Raw genomic sequence first — 7,635 nt, 5'->3', positions numbered from 1 at the left:
AGGTCTCGATGCCATCTCCAACAAGGCAGCCTCCACCACACAAACCAGAAAGCCAAGTTAAACCCGTGTGTCTCAGGAAATCAGTTAGTTTGTATACCAAAGCTCTTTGCTCCAGCCACTTTAACCACCACAGCCCGCTCGAGGCTGGCCCCTCTTTCCAAGCGTGGGTGCTATTTAAATAACCAGAGAAAGTGTGAAAAAAAATTCAACAGGGCCACCAGGTTTTAGCAGATGTCTCTCCCCGCTGACTACAAGCCGAAGCAGGACTGCAGTAAGAGCGGCGTTGGCACAAGTCCGGCACAAGCCCTCGCTCCGACGTCTTGGGGAACTGTTGCGGGAGGCTGCGCCTTTCCTTCCGCAGGAACCATCTAGCTGACCATCCCACTTCTAGCCCAGTGGCGTAAGTTTTCATTTGCTGACACTGAAAAAGGCGCAGTCCAGAGTGATAATCACCATATTTCACTACAAAGATGTTTTGTAAGTTGTAAAGCTGCAGCACCACAGAGGTCGTCTCAAAGAGAAATGGGAACCAGAGAGAAAAGGACACCCAAACTGATGCCTTCACAACCCTCAAGCTTACTAACGAGAAAGCAGGGTGTTTTTCCAACTCTGAGATACACAATTTCCTTGAAAACCGAGGGAACAAAAAGACATTACACAGACCTTGAGGCAGGAAACGCACCGAGCTGCAGCCCCCCTCCTGCCCTGACTTTTGATCAGTCCCAGGGTAAGATAAGACACGAGAAACACAACAGCGCCAGGACAGGGGTGCCCTGACAGCACCACCACCAGAACCTGCACCCCCAGGACCAGCACCAGCACCAGGACCAGGACCAGCGCCAGCACCAGCACCAGCGCCAGCGCCAGCGCCAGCACCAGCACCAGCACCAGGCTTTACCTGCCCCGCCGGCTCCCGGGCCCGACCCGCTCGGCTCCGCTCGGCGCGGCCCTGCCCGGGTCGCCGGGGCCGGCAGGGGGCGGCCCTGGGCGGAGCAGCCGGCGGCCCCGCCGCTTCCGCCGCGGCCGCTCGCGTGTGGCGGGCGCGCGGGGAGGAGCGGGGCGCTTCGCCAGGCCCGCTGCCCGAGTCCGAGACTTTTCCGTGGGTTCCTGCGTCTCTTCATGTTTTCCTTGGTTCTACTCCATATTTTTAACTTTTAGGTAGCGGCCCCAGAGCGTGCTCTTGCATCAGGCGGCGCCGTCAAGAGGAACCGGGGATTGAGACACATTCCCCTGCGGTGCCTGTGCTTGGGCAGCCGCGCGAGGGAAGTTTTAGCTGGTCACATCCGTGTTTGGAAACAAGAGGAAGTTCCAAAGGAAGAAAGAAGCCAGCGGAATGAATCACAAATACCCCACGCGAGCCTGTTGGGATACTTTCTCAATACTGTGGTAAAACAGATTCCCACAGCAGCTTCTCCGTTGGTGCATGACTCAGAAAGTGTGATTATTAATTACTATTGTGTAGTTTTGAACTGTGAGAGATACATCAAAACCATCCTCCATTAATGCCCTTGTGAAATATGTGGGCAGATCTGCTTCCACGAGCAAAACAACATTTGTTTTCAACAAGTTAATTACAGTTCTTGAACGAAAGACTTTTTCCAAAGTTACGATATTATTCACAGGTGAGATTTCATAGCAATGTTTACACATTCACATAGCAAGGAGGAGGATGAAGCAACACTAACTCTTCCTGTTTTCCCATGGAAACGGGCAAACGCCGTGCTGAGTGTAGCGAGGGATCCATATGGTTTAGCATTGTCTCCAGTAGTGTCTGCAAGGTACCCGAAGGTTCAGAAACTTCATTAAAGTGTTAGATAAGTTCTCCGAAGCCGTGTAGTCATCCCTGTTCCTCCTCCTGTTGTGGAGGGCATCCCTACTTTGTCCGCTCTGCTTTTTGCTGCTGCCCATGTGGGGTCGGTGGACATGGGTGCTGAATGGTACTGGCTCACAAGTTCTGCAGACTGGGGGTGGAAAGAGTAGGCTGTGCTTCTGGTCTCATGTAGCTTGCAAGATGTTGTGCTTCACTGTTAGACCTGTGCTGAAGTGCCAGAGCCATTTGCCCTCTGAGGCTGTTGAATTAAGGCCTCTGCTCGTCTTGAGAAAAATAAGCCCGAAGTTAAGTTTTCCATTTAGCGGGTTTTAAAGTGAGAGCCAGAGCTGCCATGAAATCCTGTAGCCTATTAAGTTATTGAGAGAATGGTCAGACCTTTTATGTCATAGCATTATTACAAAATAGTGCATGTTAACAGAAACTGTTAGCTAATTTTTGATGAAAATGAAGATGGAGAGCTACTTTGAATAACTATCTCCTTAAGATTTTCAATTTAATGTTTATATATTGGTAGCACAGAGAAAGTTGTTAATAAATCAAAAATCTTAAATCAGACATTGTATCAGATCCAAATACTGATATCTCTAATGAGGAAGAAAGACAAGTTATACTTCCAGTGTTTATGGCTTTTTTTGTGTTAAGGCATAAGAAGGCCATTACTCAGTAATGTGAACAACTGTTGTAGCAACCTGTTTAAAAGACAAAAAATCATAAGACAACCTTCTCAAGTAATCTCTATGAGTAAAGAATGTCCATCTTCCATCAGTAGCTGGCAGTTACCCAGGCTCTCTTAATGCATCTCAGAATACCATGGAATGCTAACAAGCATATCCAAACCTCCAGGTTTGTAAAATGTAAACTGTTGCCAAGGCTTGGGTGAAATTTAATATTTCTGAAATTTGTTGTTTCTTCTAGGTTCTGACACTTGAATATAATAAGAGAGAAATTTGGGGGCTTGAGTCTGTGTGAGCAGTCCTTTATGCCACTGGTAGCCCTTGCTGATTTTATAAAAGACTATTCATTATGAGAAAGGCAGAAAGAGTTTACAGCGTAAGGAAGGAAGGAACAATAACCATAAATATTTACATAGAAGCTATGGAAGTTATTGGGACTTTTGGCTGTTCCTAAAGACTATCAATATCCACCCTTTAAGATCTGCCTTAACTGCTCACCTAATGAATAGACTGGCAATCCAATTTGCAGCTCAGTATCTGACAAATGTCCATATTCTACATTATGGGGCTGTTGCTCCACAGAATTACACACGCTTAAATCCTAGGACACAGGTACATACTAAGAAGCTCAGAATATCTTCAGCTGCTTTTCGGAATTTGTGTAAAAATTAGTAGCACCAAAGTGCTCTCCTAAACTACAGGCTTAATTACCAATTGAAATGAACTGGTAGTATTCTATATATATTCTATATATAGTATTCTATATAATTAAAGAAAAGTTGGACTTCAAAATTGGATAAGTATAGTAATGAAAAATAACTGATTTCATTTGAGGAATTTCTCATTATAAATAGTATGGTCGTTTATTTCTGTACTGACTTTTCACTCCACTGGTTATTAACACTCATGATGATATGATTATACCTGGTGAAAAATTGAGGGAGAGAATGCCAAAACAGTTGAAAAGTTTAATTTCCATTTCTACTGAATATATAATTTTATGTAAAAAATCTGAACATAAACTGTTTCTTAGATTAAAAAATCTACATCTAAAAAATCTTAGATTGAAAAAATCTGTTTATGTGCTGAAATTTGTTGCATGGAGGGAAAAAAAAGGCAATTTAAAAGTATGTTTTTTGAGACCCCAGCAGTGCACAGTGTTGGGATTTAGGAATTAAGAAAGAGCCTTTCTTACTTTGTCCCTGTGCCATAATGATTTTTATTTGATTATTCCCATTGCACAAATAGAACTCACAAATCTAGCTAGATTTTATTCTTTTTTTGTGTGTATGTTAACAAAACAAATCTACCAAATTCTGATGAGATACACAGATCTGGGGATGTACATACATTTCTGTGTCCTGATTTGAAATCAGTGAAATTGATCAGTGTATGGTATTTGAAGGCCATGCTGCCAATGCATTTTTTTTTGAATAATGCAATGTTAATTGCAGAGCTATATTGGTTTTCCCATTAAAAAATACATTTTCTTCTTACCATGGTAAAGTGTTCTTCACATTTAAATTCCCTAGAAATAAGGAACTTCTTTTGTGATGCAGTTTGATGATTTCAGTAGAGTTTGGAATATATAGATACAGTTATATTTTAAATGATAACATTTTCTTTAAAATGGGACACGAGACAGTTTGAGATTATTCATTGCCAGCCGAGTAGGAAGTTGGACTATTAAAATGCTTTGCTGCCCTCTGTCTTTGCTGTGGTAATTATTTAGCTACACAATTTTCTGTTACTCTGCAATGCTCAAAAGGGGTATGCATAGATTGAATTTGATATATTCTAAGTACATTTGAGAACAAGAAGCCAGTGTTTTAAAACTGGCTTTTAAAACTAGATTTTTTGAAAGATTAGAAGGAGTATATTGTTCTTCAAGTTAATGAAAGTACCATTTAATTTATCCTTCAGAAATCCCCAGTGCATACAGATGTACAGCTGTGTAGGGTGGTATGAGGATTGCTTTCTACATTACCCAGCCAAGCAATCGCTTTGCTTATTTTGATACAAACAGCATAGTTACAAGGTAGTTATTTACTTTCCTATTGATTTCCTTCCTTCCCTCCTATTCACAGTTTCATACATTTTTAAATCATTATCCTGATAATGGTTTAGGCCTGGATTGTCACTCACACAAGCAAAAGAGCAGTAGAATTTGAGGTGATACCATGAAGAGCTATGTGATAGTGTGGGAGGGAGAATAATCTCTGTGGAGTTCTGGGTCCCTGCTGTATGGATCTGCTTGGAAGGAAACATAGTATCTATCAACTGTAGAACTGGCATGGAAAACATTCCCTGGGGATCACTGACAAAAATAGATCATTTGTGATTACTGCAACAGGATATCAATCCACACCTGTAGAAGTGCTTTTGTATGATGGCCTGTTTCAAGGCTTTTAAGACTGATATAAAACAGTCAGCTTTCATTTGGCAAATTTAATTTGTTATTTTCCAACCCCTATTCTTCCCCTCCCTAGCCTAAAACTCATTTACCAGCTTAGACTCCTAATTGTAGTACTGATCCCTTTGATTATTTAATATTCCTGCTGTCAAAATAGGCATCCTAAAGTTTTGGTGAGTCAAAACCACTGTCATTTCATCTTTTGCCACACTTACAAAGAAGGGGGGAGGTGATCCTGCCCCTCTACTCAGCCCTGGTGAGGCCGCATCTGGAGTATTGTGTCCAGTTCTGGGCTCCACAGTACAAGAGGGATGTGGAGCTGCTGGAGAGAGTCCAGGGCAGGGCTACAAGGATGATCAGGGGCCTGGAACATCTGCCCTATGAGGAGAGGCTGAGGGAGCTGGGCCTGTTCAGCCTGGAGAAGAGAAGGCTGAGAGGGGATCTGATCTATAAGTACCTCAAGGGAGGCAGTGAGGAGGATGGTGCTGGCCTCTTTTCCCTGGTGGCCACTGACAGTACTAGAGGTAATGGCCACAAACTGAAGCACCAAAAGTTCCACAGGAACTTAAGGAAAAATTTCTTGACAGTGAGGGTGACAGAGCCCTGGAACAGGCTGCCCAGAGAGGTTGTGGAGTCTCCTTCTCTGGAGATCTTCAAAACCCGCTTGGACGCAGTCCTGTGCCACGTGCTCTAGGTGACCCTGCTTGTGCAGGGGGGTTGGACTAGATGACCTCTAGAGGTCCCTTCCAACCTTAAGCATTCTATAATACAATTAAAAGCTTAAATCCTGAGACAGTGTAGCTCTTTTGTTCATAAAAATATTGACAAGGCTCATAAGATTATTAGAAATGAGAATTTAACTCATAAATGCTTTTTTGAATCATACTTGGATCACTGGAACAGAAATTGAATTGTCCACCATCTTGTTTCAAGCTTAACATTACAGTTTATAGCTTATTTTTCCCTTTAATTCAATAATTAAATATTCTTATTAGTGACTTAGAAACCATTCAAAAAGAAAGCTCAAGTTTTCATATCTTTTGAGTCCGTATTTCTAAAATATATGTGTAATCTTATCAGATGGTATTTGTGACAATTCACAGATAATAGCATGTTTTCCCCAATATGCAAGTAGTGCTATATAACAGGCTAAAATAGATTGCTCCAAGATGTTTAAGTACAGTTTATGAAAGTGTTATTAGTTAGGTTTAATGTTTTATGAACTTCATTTTTTTCATATTTTTGTCAATGTATTTATTTTGATTAAGTAGTGTTAGGAATGAAAGCTCTATGAAAAGAGTATGCTGCAGTTTCAAGATGTTAAGAGATCTGTACTGCTTTATGTTAATCCAAATCCTATATTTCAGGGAAACAGCCAGTCACCTTTATATCAAGAGAAATGTAACTAAAAAAAGCCCAGATCAGTAGTCATCAAAATTGCATGATTTCATTATTTAGATTTATTTCTTGTTAGTCAAATTACTGTTTCAGCTTTGTTTTTACATAATTCACAAATAAACCAAAAAAAATCATAAATCCTAAGTTTTTCCATCCTTTTTTTTTTGCCAATAAAAGATGAATAAAGATCCTGAGTGTAGCAGGCATTATGTTTCTGCAGCAGTATTTTGCTTCTAGTGGGGTTCTGAAAAGCTAGCTCTAAACTTCATGTATTATTACTGTTTTGCTTAAAAAGTACACTGTGGCAATTTTCTTTAATTAAGTTCTACATTGAAGTGAGGGATTGCCAATGTTCCCATGGTTTGAGATTTTCATATGTAGCACTACATTATTTGTGCAGCAATGGAAATGGGCTTAGAGATCCTGCAGGCCTGCAGAAGATGTAGTGAAACAGGGCAGCACTAGTGACATCTGGCTTATCAGGACAGATCGATATTTTACATATCACTGATGAATTAGTGCCACCTACCGCGTGCTTTTGAAACCGTCAACTATACCCTTATCAAGCTTTATCTGCAAGGAACACTTGCACGCTTTGAATATTCATGACTTCTGAAATGCTTCATTGTATAACTGAGTTCTCTTCAAGGAAAATCGTAGAAAGCTCAGATCAGGTTCAATCTAAAAAAGGTAAAAACAACAACAAAAAAATACCTAAGGGATTTTCTCCAAAGCAACGTGCAGTACTGCAAATAGAGCACTGAATCCTATAAGGGTTTATATCATTTTTTAAAAAACGATAGTGTAGGAGCCTCCAGTTACCAAAGCACCGCCCGGCGCTCTTAACATACCAGTTATAAAATGAATATTGTTCATATATTTTAAATCCTTTTCTGTTCCCACTTTTCTCGTGCTGAGGAGAGCTCCCTCAACCCACTATCACCCTAGGGCAAATTGTCTTCCCCTCAGAGGACGGGAACTGCTTTTTCTTCTCTCCCGAAACGGAGAGGAGGAGGGTGCTGCGCTTCTTCAGGCGGCTGGGGCGCCCCGCTGCTCACACACGCGCACTCTTTTCGGGGGAGGCGGCGGGAAGAGCCGCTCCCGGCTCCGCCGTCGCGACATCAACGGCGCCGCTCGGCCGTTAGCGCCGCCGCGCGCTTCAAACCGCCCGCCCGCCGCCGGCCGCCGCGCTGCCTGTTCGCCGCCGCACTTTCCAGGCGCCGCGGCCGGAGGGGCGCTGCGTGGACGCGGTCTCTCGGCGTCCACCTTCGCGCTACTATCGGGGGCGAGCACCGGGCGGCCGCTCCTCGTTTCCTCGG

The sequence above is a fragment of the Tinamus guttatus genome, unplaced genomic scaffold (genome assembly GCF_059628265.1).
Source record: "Tinamus guttatus ecotype Peru unplaced genomic scaffold, ASM5962826v1 Tinamus_guttatus_pri_ptg000601l, whole genome shotgun sequence".
Lineage (NCBI taxonomy): Eukaryota > Metazoa > Chordata > Aves > Tinamiformes > Tinamidae > Tinamus > Tinamus guttatus.
The sequence above is the reverse complement of the archived record's forward strand: the minus strand, read 5'-3'. Positions refer to the sequence as shown.